Consider the following 12,142-nt stretch of genomic DNA (forward strand, 5'->3'; position numbering starts at 1 on the left):
GGTACAGTCTTGAGAGATGAGGCAGTAACCACTTTGAAGGTGGTAGCAGTCTGTAGGGGTTGGTGCGTCGTCAACGAGCCCGTCGACGAAGTTTTCAAAGTCTTAGCACCCCTTGGTTGTTGTTGCGCCGTCGCCGCAGAAACCGGCGTAGGAGTTAACAGTTTACTCTTGGTCGACGAAGATTTTTTGGTCGTCGACGAGGTCGTCGACGAGGTCGTTGACGAGGTTGCATTCTTCGCCGTCGACGATGAGGCTTTCGACGACGAGATAGTAGCCGTCGACGGAACAGACGTCGACGGGGTGGTCACCGTCGACGGAGATGCAAACGTCAACGGGACAGTCGTCGACGAGGAAGATCCGGTCGACGGAACAGGCGTCGACGACGATGGCTTTTTTTTCGTCGACGGAGGAACCGTCGACGGAAGGAGCGTCGACGATGATTTCTTCGTCGACGGTTTGATCGACGAGATCATAATAATAGACGAGATGGGTCTCACCTCTTGGCTGCTCGTCGACGAGATGGTCGTTGTCGTTGCAGAGTTGGTCGGCAGGGAAGAAGTAGTCGTCGACGTTGAAACTGCCAAAACAGACTTTGTAGTCGCTGAAGACGTCGACGGACGCGTCGACGAGCCCGTCGACGAGCCAATGCCCGTTTTTGAAGAGGAGGGCATAGTCTTGGGTCTAGACGCCAGAGAGCCAGGTCCCGTAGGCGCACCCTGAAGCAAGTCTTGTGGGGAGACATCCTTGATAGAACCCAACATTTTACTCTTTTTAAGAAAAGGAGAGGGAACTTCAGTCTCAGACCCACGCTTCTGAGAGGATTTTGAAAATCCAGATGACATACTCTCAGCATCGGAAATCACATTCTCAGATGTTTTCAACTTCTGTAGCCACAGAAGGAGACGGGCCTCTCTATCCCTCAATGTTTTAGGGGGAAAAGTGCGACAGAACTTGCAGGAAGAGGCAATGTGGTCCGGGTAAAGACAGTAAATACACTTACTGTGTGGGTCCTCATGAAAAAGGCGCAATTTACCACAGGATGGACAAGCCTTGAACAAGGTTTTCTTAGTAGAAGACATTTCTGAAGAAAAACAGCTAGAAACTGGAAAAAACTGAGCAGAGCTCAGGGAGACTCCCTTCACACGTCGTGCGGCAGAAAATCTGAGGACTGGGGCTTCTGAGGAGAAGGTTCTAGAGGAGGCTACAGCCTGATTGGCTGGAATATGGACCAACACATAATGATTCTAATATGTTACTAAAGTGAATTCTCCTTTGGGCTTTTCAATGGGCCTATTCTGTTCTATGGTACTTTTTCAGGTTTACATTTCTATTGCATTATATGTATGTATTTTTTATTTATGATATTTCTCATGTATACATGCATATATATTACTGCTATTTATGTACCGTGGGACTCCCACTTCGACGACGGGGACAATTCAAGCATGTGAATCTATGAAAGACACCCCTAATACTGGAGAACATCAACTTGAACTAAGCAACATTTTATCATCTTTAAGCAATCTTAAGTGTAGTATTGTGGATTTTTGTTGCTTGTGGTCTTGTGTTAAGTAAATACTTATTTTTTATAAAACCTGTGTTGTGTCCATCTGTTGTGTTTTCACTATATTACTCTGTAGATTCACAAATGCTTAACACACTGCCTCTGAGATAAGCCTGCCAGCTCGTGCCAAGCTACCAAGGGGGTGAGCAAGGGTTATTAAGGAGTGTAATCCCCTTATCCTGACTTAGAAGTAAGGGTCCCTATTTGGACAAAGGAGAAGGCCATTGCCAACTATAGACCCCCAGATCTAACACCTACTAGATCAACTATTTACACATCTTTGGACAGTCACACACCTCCCACCCAATCACACACACATTCACTATCTCATACAAATACTCAATTAACTAATTAATACCGAATATAGACTTTCACATAGCTAGTAACCAACGTATGTAGTAGTTTACACAACAAGAGATAGAGTGATACAGATATTCACACAGTTTAATCACTATCCCATATATTTAGTGCGACACTTTAAATTAGTCACTTAGACAGTCAATGCCACTACTACTAAATCCTCCATCCAGACACTTATACATCCACTCGGACTTCAATGCAGATTGCTATATATATAATAGTTATTTACATATCGAACTAAAACGTATTCACTGGATGATGTCATCAGTGATGTCATCTGAGATGTCATCAGTGATGCCATCAGTGATGTCACTGACCATGTCATGAATGATGTAATATGTGACATCATCAGCAGTGGAAGCAGTGGATTGTGGGCGCGCGAGTTATACTTAGTACAACTAACTTTAACAGAGGAATTTCAATGGTTTTGTACGAGTGAATTGTCCAGCTAACTACAACACCATTAAACCTATGGTTTTTTCAGTGAATTTCTAAGTTTTTTTTAAATGCTTATTCCTGACTATAACATATCTGAAACCTATGTTTTTTTCAGTGAGTATATATGTATATATAGGTAATAATAGGTATAGAAAAAGCCTGCTGAATTTGTGAACACAGAGGGGGCAGAAAAATACTTACCAACAGTGAGGATGAACTGTGGACTCAGGAAACATGCCTATACAGAGGCTTTATTACGAATGATGTGAGCCATAAAGTGAGAAGGAGTGAAATTGTGTGTTTCCTGTAAATACCAACAGGCTGTGAAAAAACCCTGTGATGAAGAAATGGGGAAAGTGTAGTCCCTCGAAGAAAGCAGTCCTCTTTCTGTGCTCATTTTTAACATCCAATAAGGTGCAGGCAAACTGTTTAAATATAACACCACGAGAGCTTGCGTTTATCCATGTTTTATTAAAACAAGCAGGAAGAAGGCTGAATGCTGAAACGCGTCCTTGAAATAAAGCATGTTTTGAAGGGGCCCATGTGTTCAGATTTGTTCTTTGGAACTGGAGCTTTGATTTAAAAAACGGACCCACCTCCATTTACATCTGCACCCGTCATAAGGAGTGCAAAAGGCGCCTGAAGGTGGATTTGGAGCAGTGTTTATTATTTGGCGTTTCGCACCACCAGTCAGGTATCTGGGGTATCGCCACCGATGCTTGTCGACAGGTATCCAAAAACTGTTGGAGACACGGCAATCTAACCGGCTCCTGTGTTGTATGCCACCAGACCTTATGGTTCGACGAGGGGCCCTGCAAAGAATCATCAATAGAGCTAATAGGTATGGAAAAAGCCTGCTGAATTTGTGAACACAGATGGGGCGGAAGAATACTTACCAACAGTGAGGATGAACTGTGGACTCAGGAAACATGCCTATACAGAGGCTTTATAACGAACGATGTGAGCCATAAAGTGAGAAGGAGTGAAATAGTGTGTTTCCTGTAAATACGAACAGACTGTGAAAAAACCCTGTGATGAAGAAATGGGGAAAGTGTAGTCCCTCAAGGAAAGCAGTCCTCTTTCTGTGCTCGTTTTTAACATCCAATAAGGTGCACCACGACAGCTTGCGTTTATCCATGTTTTATTAAAACAAGCAGGAAGAAGACTGAATGCCGAAACGCGTCCTTGAAATAAAGCATGTTTCGAAGGGACCCATGTGTGCAGATTTGTTCTTTGGAACTGGAGCTTTGATATATATATATATATATATATATATATATATATATATATATATATATATATATATATATATATATATATATATATATATATATATATATATATATATATATATATATTCACTGAAAAAACCATAGGTGATAGACCATATATAGTTAGGAATTTGCATTTACAAAACCTTGAAAATTCACTGAAAAATATATATATCTTTAAGCGTGCTCTGGCGCGCTTACGTTTTGGGTTTGGTTTGCGCTGCAGAGACGATACGTCACGGTTATGCGATGCATCATGAGGCGTCTCACGGGCTACGTGATACGTCACGTAATAAAGAATATATTTTAGAGCTATAGATATTAGCTTTTAAAAAAACAATGAAATTCACTGAAAAAACCATAGGTTATAGACCATATATAGTTAGGGATTAGCATTTACAAAACCTTATTTTATTCGCACAATACCATTGAAATTCCATATATAGTTAGTTGCACTAACTATATATCGCGGACCCGCAAACCACTGCTAATGATGTCACATATTACATCATTCATGACATGGTCAGTGACATCACTGATGACATCACTGATGACATCTCAAATGACATCACTGATGACATCACTGATGACATCACTGATTACAACACCCAGTGACTGTATGTTTCTGTAAAGTTAAAATATGTCTTACATATTGAAGAATGAGTGGATGTATAAGTGTCTGGATGAAGGATTTAGTAGGTGCATGACTGACTGTATGAGAGAATGATTAAATGTGTCTCACTGAGTGTATGGGTTAGTGATTAAAGTGTCTTAATTTGGCAATCATTATATATGTTGTTCTGTAAACTGCTGCATGTTTAAATCAGTAGCTATATCAGTAACTATATGGGTTATTGAATGGTTGCCCAAGTATTTGTATGGGAGACTGAGTATGTGTGTGGGTGGCTGGGAGTGTATGACTCTGTGCATAGATGTGTGAGCAGTTGATTCCCTAGGTGTATGGGTTCAAAAGTGCATGTAGAAACAGCTGTATGGACAGTTGACTGTGTGCATGAGTGTATTGGTGAGTGAATGGATATCTCAGTGCTACATGTCAAAGTAAGTACATATGTAAAACACAGTCCATGTGAGAGTTGACATATATAAATAACTGAACATAAGAGCCAGTGAATGTGAGAGTGGCTGTATGAATCATTGTGAACTTGTATCAGGGATTGTATAAGAGAGTAAATATGTGTTAGTATATGTTTGAATAAGTAAGGTGTGTATAACTGTATAGTTGAGGAAATGGAGATGTGATTGATTCTTTGCATGACTGACTAGGTGTGTGAGTAACTCCATGGATGTGTGACAGTCTGTGAGTGCCTGTTTACACTGAGTGTATCTAAGGGTATATTAGATTCTGAAAATGTATTATCACATAAATGATATCAGCAGTGATGTAATCAGTAATGTCAAATGAGATGTCAGTGATGTCATCAGTGATGTCATTTGAGATGTCATCAGTGATGTCATCAGTGATGTCATTTGAGATGTCATCAGTGATGTCATCAGTGATGTCACTGACCATGTCATGAATGATGTAATATGTGACATCATTAGCAGTGGATTGCGGGTCCGCGATATATAGTTAGTGCAACTAACTATATATGGAATTTCAATGGTTTTGTGCGAATAAAATAAGGTTTTGTAAATGCTAATCCCTAACTATATATGGTCTATAACCTATGGTTTTTTCAGTGAATTTTCAAGGTTTTGTAAATGCAAATTCCTAACTATATATGGTCTATAACCTATGGTTTTTTCAGTGAATTTCATTGTTTTTTTAAAAGCTAATATCTATAGCTGTAAAATATATTCTTTATTACGTGGCGTATCACGTAGCCCGTGAGACGCCTCATGATGCATCGCATAACCGTGACGTATCGTCTCTGCAGCGCAAACCAAACCCAAAACGTAAGCGCGCCAGAGCACGCTTAAAGATATATATATTTTTTTAACCTTAATTAGACAAAATCCACACGTGCACATATCACAAACGTTCAAAAAACACAATATGTCGGACTCCCGTTACGCTGCCGGTTAGCTGCCCGGTTAACGTACCGGGAAGCACCTTTACCGCGAAAAATCGCAATTTTTTTTTCTTTTGCCCCGCAGGGAACTTTAATAGCCCCCTCATCAATCCTAGGGGTTCAGGAGGGGTCTACCTTACCCCTTTCATTCATTTACACCTTTTTTTTTCCACCTCTTGTCTCTCGATCCCACAGAGAGACAAGATGGCGGCCGCTCCAGACTGTTTACAATGTTAACAGCCAATCAGCTTCTCCTCAGACTCCCGTTACACTGCCGGTTAGCTTCCCGGTTAGCTGCCCGGTTCGCGTACCAAGACGCGTCTCTGCGGCGAAAAAATCAGAATGTTTTTTTTTTTTTTTGGGCCCCGCGTGGCTTTATAATATCCCCCTCATCAATCCTAGGGGGTCAGAAGGGGTCTACCTTGCCCTCTTTCCTTCATTTCCCCCTTTGTTTTGGCCTCCCTCTTGTCTCTCGATCCTACCGAGAGACAAGATGGCGGCCGCTCCGGACTGTTTACAATGTTGACAGCCAATCAGCTACTCCTCAGACTCCCGTTACACTGCCGGTTAGCTTCCCGGTTAGCTGCCCGGTTAGCTGCCCGGTTCGCGTACCAAGACGCGTCTCTACGGCGAAAAAATCAGATTTTTTTTTTTTTTTTTTTTGGGCCCCGCGTGGCTCTATAATATCCCCCTCATCAATCCTAGGGGGTCAGAAGGGGTCTACCTTGCCCCCTTTCCTTCATTTCCCCCTTTGTTTTGGCCTCCTCTTGTCTCTCGATCCTACCGAGAGACAAGATGGCGGCCGCTCCGAACTGTTTAGAATGTTGACAGACACCGGAGAGCCAATCAGCTTCGCATCGCAAAGTTCCGTTACGCGAAAAGTACGCGAACCAGAGCGCTGCCCGGAGCGCTGTTACAGATATATATCTTTTTTTGAACGTTAATTTCTCAAAATCCACTGAAGCACATATATTGAGACCTAGCACAGGCACATCGGGCTAACAGTCCCTACAATTTTGCCAAGTTTCGTGCAAATCCATTCTGTCGTTCGAGCTAAAAGTGAGGCCAACCGCCCTATGGAAAAATGAATGGGAAAAACGTGTTTTGGGACCCCCCTTTTTTCTCGGCCCCCCCTTGACGACCCCCCCCCCAAATTTTCAGGGGCTGCTCAGAAACAAGATGTGCCATTTTCCTGAAAATTTCAGCCAATTCCGTCCACAAACGCCAAAGTTATTAGACATAGAATTTTGAGATGTCATCAGTGATGTCATCAGTGATGTCACTGACCATGTCATGAATGATGTAATATGTGACATCATTAGCAGTGGATTGCGGGTCCGCGATATATAGTTAGTGCAACTAACTATATATGGAATTTCAATGGTTTTGTGCGAATAAAATAAGGTTTTGTAAATGCTAATCCCTAACTATATATGGTCTATAACCTATGGTTTTTTCAGTGAATTTTCAAGGTTTTGTAAATGCAAATTCCTAACTATATATGGTCTATAACCTATGGTTTTTTCAGTGAATTTCATTGTTTTTTTAAAAGCTAATATCTGTAGCTCTAAAATATATTCTTTATTACGTGACGTATCACGTAGCCCGTGAGACGCCTCATGATGCATCGCATAACCGTGACGTATCGTCTCTGCAGCGCAAACCAAACCCAAAACGTAAGCGCGCCAGAGCACGCTTAAAGATATATATATTTTTTTAACCTTAATTAGACAAAATCCACACGTGCACATATCACAAACGTTCAAAAAACACAATATGTCGGACTCCCGTTACGCTGCCGGTTAGCTGCCCGGTTAACGTACCGGGAAGCACCTTTACCGCGAAAAATCGCAATTTTTTTTTCTTTTGCCCCGCAGGGAACTTTAATAGCCCCCTCATCAATCCTAGGGGTTCAGGAGGGGTCTACCTTACCCCTTTCATTCATTTACACCTTTTGTTTCCACCTCTTGTCTCTCGATCCCACAGAGAGACAAGATGGCGGCCGCTCCAGACTGTTTACAATGTTAACAGCCAATCAGCTTCTCCTCAGACTCCCGTTACACTGCCGGTTAGCTTCCCGGTTAGCTGCCCGGTTAGCTGCCCGGTTCGCGTACCAAGACGCGTCTCTGCGGCGAAAAAAATCGGAATTTTTTTTTTTTTTTGGGCCCCGCGTGGCTCTATAATATCCCCCTCATCAATCCTAGGGGGTCAGAAGGGGTCTACCTTGCCCTCTTTCCTTCCTTTCCCCCTTTGTTTTGGCCTCCTCTTGTCTCTCGATCCTACCGAGAGACAAGATGGCGGCCGCTCCGGACTGTTTACAATGTTGACAGCCAATCAGCTACTCCTCAGACTCCCGTTACACTGCCGGTTAGCTTCCCGGTTAGCTGCCCGGTTCGCGTACCAAGACGCGTCTCTACGGCGAAAAAATCAGATTTATTTATTTATTTTTTTTTTTTTTTGGCCCCGCGTGGCTCTATAATATCCCCCTCATCAATCCTAGGGGGTCAGAAGGGGTCTACCTTGCCCCCTTTCCTTCATTTCCCCCTTTGTTTTGGCCTCCTCTTGTCTCTCGATCCTACCGAGAGACAAGATGGCGGCCGCTCCGAACTGTTTAGAATGTTGACAGACACCGGAGAGCCAATCAGCTTCGCATCGCAAAGTTCCGTTACGCGAAAAGTACGCGAACCAGAGCGCTGCCCGGAGTGCTGTTACAGATATATATCTTTTTTTGAACGTTAATTTCTCAAAATCCACTGAAGCACATATATTGAGACCTAGCACAGGCACATCGGGCTAACAGTCCCTACAATTTTGCCAAGTTTCGTGCAAATCCATTCAGCCGTTCGAGCTAAAAGTGAGGCCAACCGCCCTATGGAAAAATGAATGGGAAAAACGTGTTTTGGGACCCCCCTTTTTTCTCGGCCCCCCCTTGACGACCCCCCCCAAATTTTCAGGGGCTGCTCAGAAACAAAATGTGCCATTTTCCTGAAAATTTCAGCCAATTCCGTCCACAAACGCCAAAGTTATTAGACATAGAATTTTCAAAAGTTCCATAGAGAAAAAATCCTAACTATATATACCTACTGGCTATCGCCAGTAGGTAATATATATATATATATATATATATATATATATATATATATATATATATATATATATATATATATATATATATATATATATATATATATATATATATATATATATATATATATATACACACACATCCTGAAAACTCCAACTGCTTCTCAGACAAGACACCGGAGCACGGACCACAGGTAAAGTGCAGATTTTTTTTGTTAAATGAGTCCACCATCTGCGCTAGCAGCATATCGCGTTTCGGCACTACAAGTGCCTTGATCACATGATGCACATTTTTGGTCACATCCTGTTTTTATACAACCGTTTTTTTCAAACTTAATTAGTTTTTTTCTTTTATTTGCTTTTTTAGTGTTCATTACCCTTAAAGTGACAGGTGCATAAAAGTACACGTTCAGCATAGACATAAACAAAGTACTGTTATTCATTGATTTTTTACATGCCATTATTATCAATTCATTTGAACAATACTGGTATAAATACCTTAAAATCATGAAACATGGCTATTGACATTAGGTGTTAAAAATCATTATTCCGTCCAGGTTTAAATACCCTGCCATCACAGATATAGTAAATGAGTATCACATGTCGTTTAGTGAAATTTACAGTACATGAATATGGAATCAAAATGATTTGAATCTTAATCTTGCCAAACATTCCTTAATACAAAACCTGTGCTAAAACTATGAATAATGGTGTATAAAAATATAAAATCTCTTCTAAAAGACTGTGTAAAAATGTGTATATAAAAGTTATTCTTAATATTTTATCTAAGGGGGCTAGGTTGCGGCGTATTGATCTTGTTTTCATCATCGTCTCCCTAATGGTTAGTCTGTAATATTTGCTGTTTCTTACTGTAAGTCAGATTTACCTCATTTTTACCCGTAATTATTCCTAATTATAGTAATTTTAATTCTAACTGGTGAATTGGGTAAACTACTTACTTCTACCCTTATTTTCAAAAGGCAAGTATAAAGTTTCTCAGTAATGTTAAGGCCACCTGGCTGTTTACTGTCAAGGTCTAAAATGTATCTGGTTTCCAACCTTCTAAGTGCATTTTCCCTGTCCCCACCTCGTTTGTACAGTGGGATAGCATATATATATATATATATATATATATATATAGATCGACACCTTCTGTTCACACGGCGATTTTCCACAACAAACAGATAAAGGACCCCGAAGCAGCAGATGTATTTAGTGGGAAGATTTATTGGCTCTTTCAAATGGTATTCCAGGCATGACGTGTTTCGGTTAACTAGTAACCTTGATCACATAGAGACACTGCAGTTAAGTGCATGTTTAAATACTCATTTTTTCAACCATTCCAATCATGTGATGCTAAACAGTGAGAAAATACTTCTGTTGACCATATATTTCTGTACATCAATGGTGACCAGTTTAAATATTTACTGGGTTCTGATTTGCATAGTTATACATATATATTACTACATTAATGCATAATAAAACAATGTGCAACATTACGCAATAAATAGCTAAAAATTGTGTATAAAAGAGACCTAATTCTCATTTTCATCATATTTGCCATAAAACATTAAAGCGCAGTATTCCCTTGTGGTGGTTAAGGAATTATAACAGCATAAATGCTTGATGATTGATATGTGCAATATGACGCATAGGTTATGCAAATATTTCATGTTTTTAAAACTCAATAAAATTATTTGATATGGAGTTAAAACATGTTAATATAAATACCTATAAAACCAAATGTGTGCAAAATCGCGCTCATTAGTGCAAATTATGCTTCTGTGCAAATGCTGCAAATAAGTTAATACATAACAAGCCATTTTAGTCAGAACCTTAGTCATAATATAAACTGTAATAATCATTCCAAATGAACTAAAACTGGGTTACATGGTGTTAAAATATCCAAGCCTGGATATCTAAAACCACCCCCCCTAAAAGCTCATAAGATATTCAAGTTCATTAAGTCAACAGAAAGTGCATAGTGCTGTGCAAAAAGTGAAAAAATAAGTGAATTGTTTTTAAAATTAAATGTGAGAGGTTACTGGATTACATCTTTTACACAATATTTGTTCAAATGATTGCAAGTCAATATCTTTTCAAATCTGCTATAAAAACGTGTGCATGTCTTCGGTGGTATTCAATCCATTTGGAGACTTACTATTAAGGTTGAGTATATATTTGGTCTCCAACTGCCTTAACATGCTTTCTCTGTCCCCACCTCTCTTCGGAACAGGTACTGCATCGATCACGTAATAGGATAGACACTTGATGTTTTTATCGTGTATCGATTTGAAGTGTCTAGCTACCGGGTAGGTGGGGTCGCTGTTGATGATAGCTCTAATATGTTGTAATATTCTCATGTGCACCAGCTTTATGGTGCTGCCCACGTACCTGAGGCCGCAGGTGCACGTGAGATTATAGACAGCGAATTCTGTGCGGCAATCAAAGCTCCCCTTTATTCTTATCTCATTTTTATTAAAGGGTGTGCTGTATTTACTGGTATTTACACCGAAGGTACATGCTCGACATGTAGAGCATTTGAAGAACCCTTCTTTAACCGGCATCCAAGTGGGAGCAGCTGCTTTAGCCCCAGATGGTTGTGACAGCTAAGCAGCCATTTTGGGCACCACTTGCCACTTGCCCTTGATCACATATCCTAGAGAGCAGTACGCCCTCTTTTTTAAATGCAGTGAACTCAAACCACGTGGTAAAACAAACATGATGAACATAGAACATAGAAAACACACTTGCAAATTATTCTGCTGGTTATACAGTCTGTTTTCTTGACCTATATAGTAAAGGCTTGCCAATATACAAAAGTATTTTTATAAGTGGTATTGAAATGCACATAGTTAAAAAAGAAACATACAGTATTAAATAATACATGCTTGCGATCAGATGATATGGACACAAAATGATAAATTCATAATTATTTTAAAATACCCCTGTGTAAAATACATCACAATTAAATGTGTTTGTATGCATAGAATAAAAACCCAGGGATATTAAATAAGGAATCCAATATCGTGTTCAGCCATACACAAAAAAAGTAATTAAAATACATGATATTATTTATGACCCAAAATATTTGTGCAAACCATCGCTGCTCGTACTGTAAACTATCACTCTGCGTAAACAATAGACCAAGTATATTTCATCTTTTGATGTTTTTTCTTTCCTGCTTAAATGATGATATATATATCCTAGTGGTCGTCACCAGCAGGTAGTTATAGTTAGGACGTAGTTTCCATAGGAAAGGTGTTTTTTGACTTGCCTGGCAGAAACACGACAGAGCAGTGATTCCGCTGCAAAATGAACAACAAGCGTTTGTTTTGATTAAAGCCCCTGGATGGGCCAGGTCTGAGGATTTTTTTTTTTTTAAAGGAGGG

The sequence above is a fragment of the Lissotriton vulgaris genome, chromosome 10 (genome assembly GCF_964263255.1).
Source record: "Lissotriton vulgaris chromosome 10, aLisVul1.2, whole genome shotgun sequence".
Classification (NCBI taxonomy): Eukaryota; Metazoa; Chordata; class Amphibia; order Caudata; family Salamandridae; genus Lissotriton; species Lissotriton vulgaris.